The sequence below is a fragment of the Centroberyx affinis genome, unplaced genomic scaffold, assembly GCF_046629955.1.
Source record: "Centroberyx affinis isolate AG114_WGS23_722 - 3 ecotype Tasmania unplaced genomic scaffold, CSIRO-AGI_Caff_v1 ptg002536l_1, whole genome shotgun sequence".
In the NCBI taxonomy this organism is placed as follows: Eukaryota; Metazoa; Chordata; class Actinopteri; order Beryciformes; family Berycidae; genus Centroberyx; species Centroberyx affinis.
The window spans coordinates 113349-133399 of record NW_027280754.1 but is presented as its reverse complement, the minus strand read 5'-3'; the positions used below and the strand labels follow the sequence as shown (position 1 = coordinate 133399).

The 20051-nt window shown below is 41.6% G+C and overlaps 1 protein-coding gene across 2 annotated transcripts in view; it reads left to right on the top strand.

Annotated features, from left to right (window-relative positions):
- Nucleotides 1-20051, top strand: part of LOC139656776 (multiple epidermal growth factor-like domains protein 11) — a 95924-nt gene that overhangs the window by 16915 nt on the left and 58958 nt on the right. The gene's annotated exons all lie outside the window — the stretch shown is intronic.

Genomic DNA, 20051 nt, shown 5'->3' with positions numbered 1-20051 from the left:
AGGGAATCTTCTGGGGGTACAGCCATGGCCGTAACAGTATGTGTTTGCCTTCAGTTCTGACAACCTCGGTTCAATTCCCAGCTTCTACCAAGAAGATTTTGGATTTCCACTGTGAGTTTTAATTTAATCAAATCTTATTTGACCTTATTATTTTGACCTTTCCCTTACCTTAACCAAGTTGTTTTAGTTGCCTAAACCTAACCATTAGCCAATCTTTAGGTGAGAATGCCGTGTCCAACTCATGGTGGAGGAACGTAATCTTCACTTAACATGTAATCTGTGTTTCAGACTTCGCACTCATTTCACAAAATCTTACGAGATCACATTGGAACACAGACATGCCGTCAGTGTGCCTTCACATTCATAGTTCTCGTACTTGTCATGGCGGCTGTGCACCTGAAAACTTCAGCACTTTAGCAGCGCTGTGGGACAATTCAGCTCTTCACATCCCCCAACAAGAAAAAAGAAGAACACTAGAACCTGCCACTAGTTCTGGTTCCTCTTCAGCCAAACCTGGTATACGGTGATGTAACATCGCACTGTTCTGCGCAACCTCGCTCCGTCATTTTGGCCGCAATTATGTCCTTTTCTGCTTCCCTGTGGAGCATGAACCAGCGGTAACAGACGAGTACTGTATGAATTGAATACTGTAAGAATTATGACATGCCATAATGGCTGATATGGCTAAGGTTTAGTATTGATTTCCACTGTCATTCCAACAATACGACTGTGAACATTTCTAATCTATGACTTTTATCGACTTGTATTGGCAATGTAGGAACACTGGAGATGAATAAGCAAGCAATTAGAGCAGAGATGTAACAGAAATGTTTAATGGATATGTAAAATTTCATAATGTAATTTGCTTTTGTTTGACTTGAGAACAAGGTAACACTTTACAATAAGGGTCACTAAGTTAAGGGTTAGTTAATGCTTAATAAGCATTAACTAACCCTTAATTAACAGTTAACTAATGTGTCTGGTAATCATTTACTAATGGTGTTCATGTTAACTAAGGTATTCATTTATACATTATTTAATAGTCATCTTTATAAACGATTAAATAATGTATGAATTAATACCTTAGTTAACATGAACACCATTAGTAAATTACTCATTAGTTAACTGTTAATTAAGGGTTAGTCAATGCTTATACAGCATTAACTAAGCCTTATTAAGCATTAAGCATTAACTAACCCTTATTAAGCATTAACTAACCCTTAACTTAGTGACCCTTATTGTAAAGTGTTACCGAGAACAAATGTGTTCCAACAGTGGTTGCTCACTTGTAGCAGTGTGTTTCATCGCAAGTAGGTGGGGAGGAGATTGGGAGTGTCTTGAAACTCCACTGGGCAGAAAGTTTTTGTTCCAAAACAGAGTACGGGCCACAAAAAGTGAGTTTTGAAAGCCAGAAGTCTCAGCACCTGGTGGTGTGTCAGTAATCGTTGAGTCATTGGTATTGATCAGCAGATATATCATGGTCATTTTGTGCTATGGGGCAGAAAAAATCGTACTTATTGCGCCATTAAGCTGGAAATGAAGCCGTCGCATCTCAATATCAATCTCATTTCAATTCTTTGGTTTCACTCTTCAGCTCTTCTGACTAACTCTGTTGCTGCGCTGGTGCTTTGAGAGAGTCCAATTCAGTATAAGCTGAATGTGTGTGTGTGTGTGGTGGGGAGTAGGGGGGTGGGGGGGTTGCGAGCTGGGGGAGAGGGTGGGGGGGTATTGACTCTCATTGAGTCACACAGCCCCTTTGACCCCTCTTGTTATTGGTGCGCTCCAGCCTCCCCATTGTTTACCTGTTTTTATTGCTGCTCTGGGGCCGGGGGAGTGAGGCCAAGCCAAGACAGGGGTTAGGTAAATCTACCAGCAGTTAGACTTAGGGGAAGGGAAGGATGAGGTATTGACTGTCCAATAATGTCCCTGTTTAAGGAAAGGAGTGGAGGTAAACACCAACTCGATCTAGTATGTTGGTTTCACTCTGGAAGTTTGGTTGGCTTTATCTCCATTTGTCTAATATAGGCGGCTGTCCATCTTTGTGTCTGTCTCCGTGTTTGTCTTTCTGTCTGACTATCCATCATTCCCTCTGTTTCCCTCTTCCCTTTATTAGTGATGAAGTAAAACCTTTGCCTCGGCACCCCCTGCTGTATGTATCATCCTCACGCCTCGCTTTGCAGACAGTGCAGCGGTATGACAGGTGAATCTGAAGACTGAAAAACAAATCCTTTGCAGTGTCTCGTGTTAGATTAATACACCACAGCATGAAGATTCTGCCTCCCCAGCGCCCTACAATAGAATTTGTCATTTGCTCATTACCTGAGGAAAAAAGTTATTTGCTATAAAGTTGCCACAATGAGAGTGAGTCCTCCCTCCCACGGGGATATTGAATTTGTTCTTACAGCGGCTGCATTTAATTTATGCGTGCTCTTACCTGATTGGTCTGAGGAAATTGGTCCTCTGATCAATAACAGATTTAAAAGTCTCATATTATTCAGTCTTCATGATTTTGTTTTCAAATCTACTGTGGCTCAGGATGAGAATAATGTTCTTCATGATGTTTTGCAAATAAATGTAGTTTGGCTAAAACGGTATTTATTGAATTAATGTGAAGTCGTAACAATACCGGACCCTGATTGGCCAGCAGCAGCAGCTCCTCTAATTCTAATGAGATAATCCTGCTGAGTGGAAGTTTTCCAGGTCAAATGTTGCACGCTGACCTGATTGGATGGATTTAGCAGTTGTTTACTAAGGGGAGCCAATCAGGACCAGATCCACTTGTGATGCATTAACTAGTTACTCAAACCATAGACTGTGAAAAAAATGTGGACGTAGTGAGTGTGATGTCACCCATACGTTTCTGAAGGGCCGTTTTGAAGCCAAAAGTTGGGGTTTACAAGCGCCGCCATGTTGACAGTTTTTGGAGCCGGAGCAGCCAGAGCGAGACTGGGGGTTTCCCACAGAGCCGCAGCGCCGCCTGCTATTGGTCCATGATCGGCGAGCTGCGTGATCACTGGACAGGCAACTTGTCAGTCACACACTGTTATATCCCGTTAATGACGCAGTTATTTTGAAAATCGCCATATGGACACATATTAGAAGTAGTGAAATGAGCTACTGGGACCATAACCTCTTGTCAAAAAAAAATTATTGACTTGAAGTTGTGCCGTGGTCCCATAGACATGAATGGAGTTGGGCGGGATTTAGAGTCTTTTTGGAGCCGCTTGACTCAAACCTGCCTGTAAAAATGGATGGGTTTTTTAAAAATACAATACATTTAAATTTAACCACTGAAACAAAATCAATTTTTAAGTTTTTATGTCTACATCTATGATCACATATACATATAAATAGAGGGGAATTTGAATTCCTATAATAGGGTCCTTTAACATCATGGGTATGTCAAGATAACTGAAGAAGCAATGGCTCTCTGTGACTCAAATGCCACATTATTTCCAGTGAGTAAGGACACTGACGCAAAGAAGAATGGATGGCCACAGGATTGTCCTCTGTGTTGTCTTCTAGCTAACCGGATTAGCCGGTAAAGCAGAGTGTGAGCCTCAGCTGTCTTCCCTCTCCAAACTCCAGTCCAGTTGAAGGACTTTGTTGGTGTGCCAAGCAACATAAATACCTTGGAGAGAAGTGGGGTGAAGCAGTGAGAGGAAGACAACAGAGAGAAGGAAAAGATAACGGAAATGAAGAAGAAGGAGAAATAGGAAGAGGCAGAGGAGAAGAAGTAGAGGAAGGAGAAGACAAGAAAATGAACATGGCGATAAATGATCGCATGAAGATTGTGATATGATGAGAAAGCAGATAATCAAGAACAATAAGCAGAAGATAAAGGAAAAGTACATTGCATAGACGCAGCATAAGATGGTAATATAAGATAAAGATGCTTTACATAATTAAGGAGAAGAAAAGAAAATTACCTCATAAGCGATCTCTGAAGAAGTGAATAATTTTGTTCGAGAATGACTGATCTTGACTGTCAGTGCCCCCAAACAGCCAAACGGTCTATTTCTACAGATTTCAGAGGTGACAGAGATGTGTGTGTTTAGGTCTACTTGTATTTGTCCTTGCCATTTTCTCATTGAGACTGAATGACATAAATGAGAAATGAAAAGCAGAACAGATGAATATGGAGTGTAGGGAGTTGACAGGTTGCTGACACACCCCGTTGTTAACGTGCACACAATTTCAATGTGATAGTGATTTATAATGAGAAACAGGCACACTAATTTAGCATTTTGTAGATCTGAGAAAAACTTCAGTCCTTCAGTATCAAACTCCTTGTCCACTTTGTAATTATAGTAGTAGTTCCTTCTCAGCCGCACACCCACTCTGCTGACTTCCATCACTCATCAAGAGCAGGTTTGTTGTCCACCTATAACAACAATAACAACAACAACAATAATAATAATAATAAAGTGAACAAATAATAACGAGTATAAAGAGTTTTCTAACACAAAGTACTTAATAATCAAGACAAACAAAAGACAGAAACAAGATTACACAAGCAAAGAAGACAGAAACAAAAACAAAGACTATGTGGACTATGGTGCGTTTGGATCGGTTTATTCTGGAGCATTTCCTCCTTTACTTTGGTTCACTTGGCCAGGTGACAACAAGGCCATTCATACTCAGGTGGCACCAAATAACGGCACTGAGACGCCTGAAAATGTGATTCTCAGTCCTCTAACAACTGAACTGCGGTCTGGTTCGCTAGGAGTGAGAACTTAATTCAAACCAACTACAGGAAACAACCCTGAAATGCAAGGGTTTATGGGTAGAAGGAGCTGGACGTTGGCATCTGATAGACAGCAATTACTCATGCATGGAAAGCCTAGCAGAACAAAATGAACTGAGCGCAAACTGCAGTCTAGACTGATGCTCCTATTCAGCTATTTCTTCATGTATTAACTGGTATGGTAAATTCCAGTAAAGAACACAGATCCTGCTTAGCTAAATTTACAGGGACTGGAACCCCCCGCCAAAATATTTAACCTGAACAGGTGAATATGGAGTGCATGGCTAATTGTCCAATAATATAAGGTTAATAAACTCCATCAAGCTATTTGAAAGTTTGTTGTTTGTTTACAAGCCCTGGTTCACTTGTGTGAACCGTAACAAACAAAATACAAAAACAGCAACAACAACAAAACACTTTTAAAAACTTTAAAAACTTTTTAAAACTTTTGCACTTTTGGTTCGGACCAAACCAAACAAACTGTAGGTGTGATCTCAGTCTGTGGCCTCTTCTCAACACACTCCTATGGGGGCTTGGCAGGCTGTGTTGGTTAACTCCAGTGGTGCTTCATATGAAGACACACAAAGGAAGCTGATGAAGAGTTTTTTGTTGTATCTGGATAGCTGGTGCAGTAAAGAGTGAATCAGAGGACATTATTGGGTTTATATCTCTTTTAGTGGGCAAGATAAGTATGTTTTTTTTATTGGATATACTAAATTTATCCCACAAGGAAATTCTCTTTTCTCGCCACATTGGTGATCAAACCTGTGACCTCTGACCTCACTAAATCACCTCACTACTGTTTGTTTCCTCTCTTCAGACAAAGCTCAAAACCCTGATGAGAGCGTGTGGTTTTCATTGTGAATCCCATCCTCTATCCTCTCCTCTGTATTTCATTTGGACTCCACTGCATAATTTGGCCACTCTGAGAACTGATGAATGCGGCACAAGCCTCCATTTGTTGTCATGGAAACTGACAATGCCATAGTACAGTACATTAATGTGTCAATTACTGATGAACCATTTGGAGCTTTTGAGATATCAAAGAATACCTTTTTAGTTGTGTCCTTTGTAATGGAAGAACTTTTATTGAGAGACAGAGAGAAAAACTTTCTCACATCAAATGAACATTATTGGGCGGTACATCGCATCCCATTTACTGCCCTGGATAAAATCCCAGTATTGCAGCACAAATGTGATTAATTTGCTGTTTTTGAGATCACAGCTTTTGTGAACAATGTATCGTCATAGCAATGAGACGCATCACTCTTCCTTTAGCCGCTGTCTCCCCCTCCTGCCAAACCTGCACTGCATCTTCAACATGATCTCATAAAAAGTTGTGAAATGAGCTCGAACTCGTGACTTGTGGACGTGCTGTGGACGCGAATTATGTGAAAATTACATTCCTCCACAATGAATTGAATTCTGTGGCAATAACACGACTGGAATTGGACACGGCGTTTTCCCAAAAATAATAAAATTCCACTCACTGTAGGCATTTTCTTTGTCGAAGCTGGGTATTGAACTCCGGTCGCCGGCATTGAAGCCAAACTCATCCGCCCATCCGCCACCCGACCACAACACCTTTACTTTTCCACTGTGCTGCTTCAATGTGACACTAAACGGAATTTGAACCCAACACATAATTTTGTCTTAACAAGTCGTGTTCCTGTCACGTTTTTGCGTGAGATCAGGTTGTGCGTCTTTGAAAATAGCAAAAGGTGGCAGAGAACAGCCAAACCTGAGGGAACGCGGCTGTGTTTTAATCCCGGTGCTTGTGCCATGCTTTACCTATTGGGCTTTTACCTTCTGTTTTTTTTTAATTTATTTTTTTACTTCCTATAAACACGATAATGTGTCAAGGTCGAATTGTCCAGTGTAGATTGCTGAGACAACAGCGTGGCTGTCAGCGGCCAGCGTGGGAGCCCAATCTCTACTGTGCCTAGACATGCCATTTATCAGAGCTGGACTCATGCAGATGGAGGCAACACACACACACACACACACACACACACACACATACATACACACATGCACAAGCAGCCAAGAAAGCATGCATACAAGCAGGGAGGCAGGTGAGCAGGCAGGCAGGCGCACACACACACACACACACACACACACACACACACACACACACACACACACACACACACACACACACCTTGCCTACGGTGATGTATTTGCCTCTCTTTGCTCCTTCCTGGTGGAGCCTAAGTCCCCATAAGAGCCCGGTTTCACATGATCTTCCCTGCTGGCGTCCATGTTGGGAAAAGCCTGTCAAGGTGTACAACAACAACAACAAAATGCACTCTTTGCTTTTTCGCTCAACTGTTGTTCTCTCTTTCCATTCCTCTGTCTGCCTGTCTCTTGTGCCTCTCTCTCCTTATCTCTTGGTGCCACTCTTCAGCTCCAAAAACCCCCAAACAGATCCATCGCAGTGTGACTCCGTCACGGCTTCTGCCTTTGATTTGTGTGTGTATGTGTGTGTGTGTGTGTGTGTGTGTGTTTGTGTCATTCAGCCACTCCATATGAAGCCTTCTTTACCACCATCTTTTTTAAATAGTAGCTCATTTATTATGGTACATTCACAGACTTTACATGTTAGTCATTTAGCTGATGCTCTTTTCCAATGCATGCAAAAGAATAAACTTAAATGTCTAGATTACCAACAGAGTAAAGCCATTGTATTCTTTGCATGTAGGACTACAGGGGTCAAAGCCGCAGCGTCCCGACAATAGATTTAACAAATATTCCTCTGCCCCTAAAATATTCATCAGTGCTTTCCACAAGCGCCAGCTGCCAGTCTGAGAGCCAGTTACTGATTTCTTTCCTTTCCAGTTTTTAACAGTAATTTTTCTTTTTAATGCAGGATATTCTCCTAAATCTAGCTGCGTTCAAGGCCGTATTGATGTTAAGAGCCTTGAAGTCACGCAGCAGACTGATCTATCGCCACACTGTCTCACTCGGTGTTAGTGCTGTGCCAGTGCAGAAGCAATTTTCTGTAACTGAGCTTTCTGTTGTGAAAGCAAAAGTGACACTTAAACCTCTACAGTATGCTCCAAAAGGCTCACATGTGTTTGTATCATTGTGTACTGGATGTTTTTTTTTTACTTGTTAGTGATGTGTAAAAGTGCCCAACACACCTACATGTGAGGTGCAAATGAGTGCAATGCCTCCCATAGCCACTCACCTGTTTGATTCCTGTGAGACATGTGAGATCACTGTCAAACAAATCATTTATCTGTCAAGATTTTATTGTGTCCCAAAATCTAAACTGTTTCTTCATCACTGAGTCATGGCTCACCCCTGATGACCTCTCCCCTCTCATTGAAGCCACTCCTTCAGGCTACTCTCACTTTCATCAACCCAGGTCACATGCACGAGGTGGTGGGGTTGCCGTAATTCACAAAAATACCCTCAAGTGCTCCATCATCTCTATAGGCCCCTTTTCATCTCTTGAATTTCTGGCTTTTGTGATAGATAGCACCCCGCCGGTTTTCTGCCTACTAGTATAGACCCCCTAAGCCCAATATTGATTTTATCAGTGAATTCTCTGATCTCCTCTCCCTCATTGCTCCGAAATACGACAATATTCTCATTCTCGGAGATTTCAACATCCACATTTGCTGTCCCTCTGAAGCCATGACTCGTGATTTTATAAATCTACTTGAATCCTTTGGTCTCCAACAATCTGTGAATGGCCCAACCCATGTTAAAGGCCATACCCTAGATTTAGTTCTGTCCTCAGGTCTCTCTATCTCCAACCCTGTGATAGAAGCTTTTCACCTATCTGATCACAGGGCAATCCTTTTTGACTTCGATCTGCCACACGCTTCTTCTGTCCGCCCTGCTCTTCTCCGCTCCCGCATCCTAAACTCTTCCACTGCCACTAGGTTTGCAGAAGCCTATAGAGAGGCTTCCACCACTACCAGAATCGAGGCTGCACCATCTCATGTGAGCACAGAGAAACTTGTCTCACTATTCAACAATACTGTTTCGGCCACCCTTGATTCTGTTGCACCAGTCAAAACTAAAAAACGTAAGCCTTTGGGCTCACCATGGCTTAATAACAGTAATATTAGAGAAATAAGGAGAGCATGCAGAAGGGCAGAGCGGAGGTGGAAGCGAGATAAATTGCAGATCTCATTTCAAATTCTGAAGGATCTCTTGAATGAATACCAGCTGGCTGTCAAAAATGCCAGGGCTCAATACTTTTCCAATCTTATTGACAAAAACTGCCATAATCCCAGGGTACTTTTTAGTGTCTTAAACTCTGTCTCCTCCTCCACTCCCACCGCCTGCTTAGAAGTGTCTGTCTCTAAATGTGAGGATTTTCTAAACTTCTTTAGAGACAAAGTACTAGATATCAGAGCTAGTATTAGTCCATCAGTAAATAGCCTAACCATCTCATCTGAGAACACTGCAGTCCTAAATTCCTTGAATTCCATCACTTTACCAGAACTTCATCATATTATCTCCTCTATGAAGACCTCCACCTGTTCTCTCGACATTATTCCAACAAAACTCTTCAAAGAAGTTATTGACACCATCGGCCCCAGCATTCTCTCAATTATCAATAGCTCTCTGGAAACCAGCCATGTTCCCCAATCTTTCAAACATGCAGTGGTCCAGCCACTTTTAAAAAAACAGAATCTAGATCCTTTAGTCCTCAATAATTACAGACCAATCTCCAAACTCCCCTTTCTTTCTAAAATCCTTGAGAAAGTAGTATTTAACCAACTGTTGTCCCACCTGGCTCAAAACTGCATTTTTGAAAAATTCCAATCTGGTTTCAGAGCTCTTCACAGTACTGAATCTGCATTACTGAAAATAACGAATGACCTGCTTCTAGCTGCTGACTCAGGTAACTGCTCTGTCCTCTTGCTCCTAGATCTAACTGCAGCCTTTGATACAGTAGATCATTCCATTCTCATTCACAGATTAAGCCATTGGGTGGGGGTCTCCGGTTCTGCCTTAAACTGGTTTTATTCATACTTATCTAACAGATCTTTCAGTGTCTCTATTAGCGACTCATCTTCTTCCTCTGCCCCCATGTCCTGTGGTGTCCCCCAAGGTTCCATACTTGGTCCAATCCTGTTCTCCATCTATTTGCTACCGCTAGGCCACATTATTCAGAAACACAACATTTCCTTTCACTGTTATGCAGATGATACACAGATCTACCTCCCCCTAGAGCCTAATAACTACAACAAATTAACTGACCTCAATAACTGTCTTCATGACATCAAAACCTGGATGGTTGCAAACTTTCTTCAGCTCAATGAGAATAAAACTGAAGTTATCTTATTTGGACCACAGCATTTGACCAGCAGTATTTCTCCTCATCTTGGCCCATTGGCCCCCTCTGTTAAACCGCATGCAAAAAATCAGTCATATTTGACTCAGGTTTAAAGTTTGACAAACAAATCAATCAGGTAGTAAAAACAAGCTTCATGCAGCTCTGCATCATCTCCAAACTCAGATCAATTCTCTCTACTTCTGACCTGGAGAAAGTCATCCATGCTTTCATATCATCCCGCCTTGATTACTGCAACTCATTATATTTTGGTACCACTCAGTCTTGTTTATCCCGTCTTCAATTAGTCCAAAATGCAGCAGCAAGAGTCTTGACAAGGTCAAAAAAGAGGGAGCACATTACTCCCATTCTTGCCTCCCTACACTGGCTGCCTGTTAGCTACAGAATTCATTTTAAAATCCTGTTGTTTGTTTACAAGGTGTTAAATGGTCTCGCCCCCTCTTACATTACAGAACTCCTGTCCCCATATCACACTGTCAGAGTACTGAGATCGTCTGACCAAAGACTTCTGTCTGTCCCGAGATCCAGGACTAAGTGTTATGGGGACAGGGCCTTCTCTATTGCTGCCCCTAAACTTTGGAATTCTCTTCCTCCCACCATCCGATTCTCCCCCACTATTGAGATCTTCAAGAGTCATCTTAAAACACACTTCTACTCACTAGCTTTTAACTGTGCCTAACTTGGCTTAACTACCTCGGGTATTCCCCCTTAAGTCTCTATTGCCACTTTGGGCTCTGTGTGACCATGTGCCTTTACTATTATTATTATTATTATTATTATTTATCATCACTCTGATTTTTCTCCTCTATTATTGTGTTTGTTCTTCTTTTGTTTTTATTTTTCCTCTGTGTGTGTTGTAAAGCACTTTGGATCAACTGTGTTGTGTGTAAAGTGCTATATAAATAAAGTTGAATTGAATGGAATTGATTCCAATTTGATTTTAGACACTGAGCTGAAAATTGTGATATATTGATATTTAATCACAGTTATTCTGTGTTGTCTGCCCAACACAGATAATCAGCTTTTTGTTTATTCTGTTACATATTGCGTTCCAGTTTCAGTTGAGTGGTAAAATTAGTGTAGTTTACATTTGTAACTCCAACTCCCATTCATCTACGCGATACCTATTGTTGCTTATATATACTATATACTTGTGTGTGTGTGTGTGTGTGTGTGTGTGGGGGGGGGGTGGGGGGTGGAGGATGCATTTTTACTGTGTGATAGCTTACATAAGGAGGTATGAAAAAGAACAAGCACAGATCCTGTACAGACCAAACCAGATTCAATTAAATTCAAGTTCAATGAGATGAGGAGCAAATTGTGAAATTTTAAGTTTCACTTTAGTTTTCACAGTGGGAGGCTCTGAGGGGGAAAAAGCGTGTCTCCACTGGCGATTAAATTTAATGATCAGAGGTAGACAAATCCCCCCCCCGGCAAATCACACTTATACCAGCTTATACCAATGCTCATACCAATGCTTATACCAGTGCTCAGTGCTCAACACCCCAACTCCTATTTAAACTGGAAAAGTAACCATAAAGCTTTTGAGGTACAATTCTCAGTATTTAAGATGTGTATTTTGAAAGGAATCAAGGTGTCAACATGCATGAAAAGACACCAAAGTAAAGCTTGTTCATCGAAAACTTTTGCCTGGAGGAGTTTGACCCTGGCCTGCCCTCGCTGGCTACTTTCACTCTTTGACCGGCTACTCTTGTGTGCTGTGGAAAACACCGGTTCGTGTAAGACAGAGACGTGCTAGGTAGAGAAACAAAGAGCCAGGTGTAGGAGGTTAAGTTCTTCGTAACAAGACAGGAGCAAGATGAGGTGCAAGTAGAGGAGAAACGTGGGGGAGAGGGAGATGTGATTTGGGGGAGGGAGAGGAAGGACGTGACATGTTTCTTGACGAGATGAGTTTTCAATTCCCACCGGCAGAAAGGCAGTGACTCTGCAGTCCTGAATGGGATGGGAAGGTCATTCCTCCGTTGGGAGCCGGGAAACAGAAAAGTCAAGGCCGCCTGGAGCCAATTCACCGTAGGGACGGAAGGACTGACCTCCCAGTGGAGGCTGATAGTCTGCGATAGACTCAATGAAACACAAAACCCCCTGAGGATAAAGAGCAGCGTGGCCTTTCATGGAGATCGTTTTTATTACAATTAGGCATCAGCGACCACTCATCCTTGTTATTTAGTTAGTGTTTATGTCTGAAAGCGCACTACCTTCAAGGTCACATGTTTCCAGTGAGATGTTAAAGCCTATATTACATATAGGATTTACTTAAAGTGATGTTGAACTTTGGTAGTACCTTGGCTTGTGTAACTGCCTGGCCATGATATAACCCAAAAAATCAGCAATTCTCCATTATCTGTTGCGGCGTTGTCCTTGTTTTTTTAATATTTTGGCAGAATCTGCTTTGTCTAAGTCCTGTGTCCCACCTTTTTTCGCCAATTTACAATTATTGATAAACGTACTAATTTCTTCGTTCCATCAGCATAAGTTTCCTTCATCCGTATTTCGGTGTTACACTTGTTCAAACTTGTTCAAAAGGTTTAATAAACAAAGATATTTTTTTATATATTGTCATTATCTGCTTTGTCTATGTTCGTTTATGTGCTAGTGTGATTTTCAGACCTGTTCTTCCATACAATGGCAGTGAATGGAGAGAGAAAAAAACACAATTCTCCAGTCTCCTCTACCGGAGCAACAGATAGCAGAGAATCAATGATTTTAGGGTTATATCATGTCCAGGAAGCTACACAACCCAAGATACTACCAAAGTTCAACATCACTATAAAGCAAAGTGTTTGCTAGTCATCCTTCCCTTCAGTTGGTGAAGTTGCCACCCAACACCCAACACTTCTCACATCTTGATGAGCTGTCTACCTTGAAAGAGCGTCCAGCCTGTAAAACCTCCACGGGTGTTGAAGAAGCAGACGGCGAACGCAGCCAGACTGCAGTTTAAAAAGCAATGCCGATGTCCACCTGTGCTTTTGAACAGGCGTTGTCCACCGCATGTTTAGCTCCGCTGTTCTTACTGTTTTACGCCATTGTTGCTGTTGCTATAACTTCCCTGTATTGTGGTTGCTAGCCTCACCTTGATAGCCACCACCCAGCTCACCACAGGCCGCGCCCACAGCGTACAAAAAGTTTACAGCCAAAAATGTCCTGAACATAATTGAAAAGTCAATTACATCCAAACAGGCCGGTGTTGGCATGTACACACAGGGTCACAGACAGACAAAGACTGATCATTTATTGTTATTTTAAAGCTGCAGTAGGTAACCTTTATAGACATAGCATTCATTTAGAAGTAATAAAAAAAAATCGTCATGTTCGGTGGCCAAAGACAAGCAGGATAATACAGAAATAATAAAGAAACAGCGGTTCACCCGTTCATCTGCTATTCAAGTCAAATGTGTGGAAACCCATCCGACCAATGAGGAGAAGTCTGAGGCAGAAGGCGGGACTCCGTCCTGTCAATCATCCTCCTGTCACTCACTAGGAGGAGTGGGAGACTGTTGTTCCTTGTGTTGGTTTGAAATTCCAGAGATTTGATCTTTTTCCTCCCAAACTTACCTAGAGCAGCTTTAATGTCAAAAAAGTTGCGTAATGCAGCTTTAATGGCAGAGGTTGGGAGCAGCTTCCTGTGGGGTCATCATGACTTTAAAATACTCCATAAGTAAAGATTATTTTACGGTTCTTCTGCACCACACTACATTACGAGATCCCAGCTTGGTGAATCATTCTCTCACCATTGTGTGGTGAAATGTCATGTTTACTAGCTTCACAATTGGGCCAAGTTACCTATTAAAGACATCAGCTTCATTCACCCATACTCAATACCGTAAACCGTTGCAGCTCCTGGCTTGTGGTTAATGAGATGTCACTGAAGACCTCCTCAGCCACCACTCAACCCAAGGTGGAGACGCTGCAATACGGCCTCAGAGGACAGGAAAAATCCAGCCATGCCTGAAAAGGGATTAGTTATGAAGAACTATGAAGTGTTTATGTCTTTTCTTCAAAACATGCTACCCTTATGAGGTTAATATGGGCTGTAACTAATCCTTCATATTTACAGTGAAGCGAAGAAGCTAAGCTAAAGAGGTAGCTGGAGTATCGGTAATATTTCCCAGTGCTCCAAAAGAAACAGAGGCAATGCTGCTAAAAGAAAGGTTATATTTTGTAAAAATGTGCTGAACAAGTCAATAAACAGAGGGAGAGGTCTGATAAATTTATAATTTAAAGCAGTTTTTCCCATCTAACTCAGAGTGAGAACTTCAAATCCTGACCTTATCTCACTGTTCCTCTGCTTCTTGTTTTTTTTGTTTTTTTTTCATCCCTGCCTGTCTGATCTGTAAGCCTGCCAGTCAGCATCATGTTTCTGCCTCTGTAAACCAAACCAGAGGAGAAGGTTTCCTAGATCCGTGGTTCTCAACGTGGGATCCGGGGACCACGAGGGGTCCTTAAGGTGGTTCCATTTACAAGAAGTTAAGGTTAACACATTAGAGAATGTAGAAGAATGACTATTTTGGTCATAGTTTCACTGTTATCTCTCTGCCTACAATACAGAGAGACATGGAATTCTGGACAAAATCATATCTAATAATAAAAATATTCTCAGATTTGGGTCCGAGAGACAAAATCTCAGGCCCTAATGTGGACTAAATTAGGGTCCTTGATATGAAAAAGGTTGAGAATCACTGTCTTAGATGTTGTTTGACGCCTGGCGATAAATGGCGCTGAATTCCCGCTGCTCTTCATTAGCATCAAGTTCATTAGGCGGCTCGTACCTGTTGCCCAAGCTGGAGAGGTGATACTGCGGGGTCACTGGCCATTAGCCAGTGGGTCCTCCGGGCTTTGTCCTGCTCTGAACCCCATTCAAGAGAAGGCTGGAATTTTATGACCGAGTGTATCTTTCATTACCCAATAGATTGAGTTCAGGAAGTCATTAAGTAGAGCGTTGCAGGAATGATTCAGTGGATTTCTGTGCAGTGGCAAAGGAAAGTTATATGAGGAACTGAGGAGAGGATCACTGATGTTACGAATACAGAGAAAGAGTAAGACAATGTAGTATACTGACAGGCACAGCGATGGAGATGGAGATTAAGAGAATGCATGAGAGGAGGTGTGTGTGTGTGTGTGTGTGTGTGTGTGTTAGCCAAGGCTGCACCTCCTCCTGCAGTCCTCTGGATGTTTAACCTCGCACTTCATTTAGGTCCTCAGTGATTATGCACACAGTCTAAGGGGACACTGATTGTCCTGCTTGACACGAACACAGGTGCACGTACTTACACACACACACACACACACACACACACACACACACACACACACACACACACACACCCACACACAAAGCTGACGAATGGACTTAGCGCTGCCCCACTGCCAAGTCCAATTAACGGCTACAGCCGCATCAGCATACCCCTTGTGTTTGGTCAAAATTAAGTTACCAACAAACTTTTAATCAAATTTCGCTACAACCCCTAAGGGGCGACCGGCTTTATGCACTCCACTGTTCGGTGCTGTGATGTCTGTCTTCCACAATAGGGAAATGTGGTTCAGCTTGAGGCTATGAGGCGTGGGGTTTTTGTTGCTTGTCGTCACGGTAAGAAAAATGATCCTTCAGCATTTCCTGCAGTTTGTTATATTACAGCGTACCACACAATCAAAGCCCGAGTCTGGGTGTGTCCACTGAGAAGCAAAATGCTGAAATGTCACTGCTTGGTTTGAGGTTTGTTTTTTTTCACTTTGAGGTGTTAAATAATATCGCTGCACAGTTGTTTACTAGTGTGCTTGCCAGAAAATGTCAGAAGCTTGCTATTGATAGGCTATGTGTTCAGGTACTGAAATATCCAAGCAACCCATTCCACCAGAGTTTCAGGGAGGATTGACACAATACATCTAAATCATCTGAAGAAAGTTTTGAAGAAAACGTTCTTGCAACATCATTAGAATGGCAACTGAGCATTGCTCTGTGAATCTCTAATGATGTGCACAGTGTCTCAGAAGCACCATTCAAAATAATTTTGGCACAAATCTCAGTGCAGTTCTTAATGATAATATCACAGTTAATACTCCAATGCCATTATTACAAAACTGCTTAAGTCATTGAAACTGCATCCATATGCATGCATAACAAAAGATCCCTACCTGCCCGATCTGTGAGGCTGCCAGCCCATCACTACTATATAACAGTAGCACTTGGCTGTAGTGTTATTCAAAAGCCCCACATCCTTCTATTCACATTTGTGAGTGAGCAGCCGCAAATTTTCTTTAAAGTCAAAGAAAAAAAACAAAAAAACAAAAGCTGCACTTGGCAAGATTTATATGTAAAAATACACTCTAAATCACAAATTGGGGCTGTAACATGGAAGATCATCCCATCCCTTCTAAGTGAAACACTGTAGATTCGCTATATTTGCCCAAATTAAATTTGTCAAAGGAAGTGATGAATCGAAACTTCAGAGCAAAATACAAAGCATCCTAAACAGCAGTGAGCAGCGAGAGCAATCTATCGACAGAAAGCCGGACTCACCAACGATGGCTGAACAACATTAGGTCCGAGGAGTGTGCAGTTTACTGACGTCACGTTACATGATTTCTGGGTAATGACGTTCTTGAAACTTTTCAAAATAAAACAAAAATTATAACTTGCTGCCATTTGGGGCTGCCTAAGTGCGGAGTGGCCTAGTTCAGCTTTAAATGCTTGTTATTATATGATCACAGATGACTATCTTGTTAACTGTCCACCAAGATTTGATTGACAAAAAACATCATTTACTATAATAAAGCAGTATCTTTCCAGTAAAAAAGACATCAGATTTAATCAGCTTTGTCATGCCTATACAATGTGATTTGTTTGCATGCCATAAAAAGTGAGGCTTGTCACACTAAACTAAACTGGCTGAAACAAGTCAGGCAGCAGGGAACAACACAATGGTCTATGATGGGATAAATGGCAACTGACAAAGCACAAAGGAGACAAGGCAGTTTCATTTCTGCACTCATGTAAGATGTAATGAGGTTTAACTTTTTACAGGTCGTAACAGCAAGCTTTCGTTACTCCTGTTTTTAGTCCTGCCTGGTAAAAACCCAGAACTGGGGTCTAAGGGAAAAGACAGGACTATATTTTACAAGGATTTTCCTGATATTGCAGTATGCATTTTATCCCTCACTTAAGGCAGATTTCTTTTGCCCGCCAAGGTCATAAGAGAACAGACAAGTAATCACAAATCTAATTACAGAAAACGTCCATAGGAGCAGTAGCCACGTATATATTTTATAGTCGTTCTCTTGCCCATTATTGATGCCACAAAACACACTTTGAAGTCAAGACTGTGTTTGGCACCACAAGAGATGCGTGAGAGCTGGCGAGATGCAGAGGGAGAGAGACGTGTGTGTGTGTGTGCATATGTGTGCATGTGTGTGTGTGCGTGCGTGCTTCCTCTCAGGCCAGAATCTGCTTTGTGAGAAAACATGCCTAAAAACTGCATGTATATATATATACACAATACACACAATGGAGTTTTGCTTCAGATCAGTGAAAAGGAAAACGTTGAATTAAAGATGACGTAATCTTTCTTTTTCCATGTTTTTTCAGGATTATAGATTCATTAGTCATTTAATTCTTCATATGCTGAGTGAAAGACACATTAGGAAAATAACAAATAAACAAAAGGGCTAATTGAGCTACTGATATGTGCATAATTAGATAGATAGAAAATGATCATAACAGAAAATTTCCTAGTGTCTGTCTTTTTTTTTTCCATTTTGTCCAGCATGGGACACTGGTTTAGTCCAATGGGGGTTTGGTAGATATGTTAAAATGTAGCAAATTTGCAGTTTATTTCACAAAGTAAATAAATATTTGGATTTAGCTGCTCTATTATAAAGATTCGGGCAATATATACTCCATCAACACAGCAAACAAATTTCAAGGTGCTGTTTTCCCACCGAATATCCACTCTCTCCCCCTTCTCTGCCATCAATCTTCCGTGGCGGGAAGTGAGAGGGGAAATGGACTGGCACCTCACCTCGGAAACCTCTTGATTACCCATTTTCCTCCTAATGCCACGTGAGCCCACGCCTGGACCCGGCCAAACCTCATGACAAATAACCCATTAAGAATATAGCGACTTGCCCACTCCGCTCCCTCCCTCCGCCACAGACTCAACATCTCTCTCTCTCTCTCTCTCTCTTTGTCTCTCTCTCTCTCTCTCCCCCCGCGCTCTGATTAATTTCCAACTAACTTGTTTATCGTCCGCCGCCGCCGCCTTTCAGCCGGAGTGGCCGGCACAATGGATTCTTTTCCTCCCCACACGACTGACTTCGCTTTGACTTTGAAAATGGCCAGGAATTATTCATTGGCTGTCTCTTCCTCCACTTTACATTTGCTCAGAGAAGAAGAGCACAATCGCAGCCTCCCCGGTCTCTTTATTTCTTCATCCACTTCTTTCTCAGTCATTTTGCACTTCAAGCCGTCTTGACCTTTCTCAAAGGGGCTCGGAGTGCAGAGGAGGACGTCGGTGCGACCTCCGAGTGCGAGGGAAGGTTGATCTGCTGATTCCTGAAGGATTCCCCAAAGCCACTCTGCTCTTTAGGACGGCTTATGGACCGGCACAAAGCATACTCAAGGTTTAAGATAATATGACACTTGAGTGATCCCCATGGAGAAATCGTTTCCGGAGCAAATAGTAATAGGATACAGCAAAGAGGAATAGAATAAAAACAGAAAAATGTATTATAAAATGGAATATAGCAGTTGGATTATATAAACATATGCAACTGACTGATTCCAATACTAGAGTGTGTTACGTATGTGTAAATAAAAAATATGGGGGAAAAAATTAGGGTGTGCAAATTTTCAGCAGACAAAGAAAAGAATGAATGCAAAAATGAAAATATACAAACATTATGAAATATATGCAGGTGGAAGCATTGTAAAACTAATATACAATATGTAAAAAGGAGAAGGAAATGGAAATATGAAGAAAAGATGTGAATTTACAGCAACTGTTAGATACCACATTCACTCACAGTACAATCTGACCAAACTCTTTCTTTCAATGACTCATGTTATATTGATCCCAGGTCTGCTCTATTATAAATGTTTATTTGATCATCACAGCCATTATGAAACCAGAGACTGCTATAATTTGATTTGCCCTTGTAATCATATTCTAGTGGATGTTTCCTCACAAGCGACCAGAATTGCCAAGAAGTAGCTCATTTTCCAAAGAGTCTCCAGCGCAGTTGCAAGCCAAGAACTTGACAGTATGAACTCAGAAGCCAGATGCTGTCTCAATCTGAGAGCAAGATCATCGTCTTTAATACTGTAGATCAAGTGAGTAGGCTTTGCAAACTGAAATAATCTTACATTTTGGGATTTTCTGCATGAAAAAGAAAAGGTCTGGAGTGGGAGAGTCTGATCTTGGTCATTTTTTTTTTTATCTCACTGGGAGACTTACAGAATCGTACAGATAAGAATCAGTATGAGAGAGTCTGGAGAATAAAAAGTGGAAAAATTCTCACATTTTAAATTCTGATTTTGTTGGCCACTTGGGCAGCATTTCTCAAACTCGGTGAGTCATTGTTCTGGACAGTAGGAGTCATCGTCTTTGTCTCCCATCATGCTTGTGCCCTGCACCCTTTATAATCTTCGAAGATCTGGACAATCATGAGTTAAAACTTGTTCATTTATGGGTAGCTGGCTGCTAAAAAAAAGGGAACAATTCCTCCCCAACAAGGAAGCTACAGAGAAACACACACACAGTAAAAGTGGTACAATTGATTACAATCTGTGGTCGCACTGGATACTCCAGTATTGATACTCAACTTCCTATCAAGTGACTATAATGTGTCACAAAAAAGTGATACTCACAGTATATACTCACACTCACAGTCGTCTATACTGTAGATGGGTTACATAGTCTGTGGTGATGCACCATTTAGGCAAGTGGCACTTTGTTGAACATCTACATTTTGTCA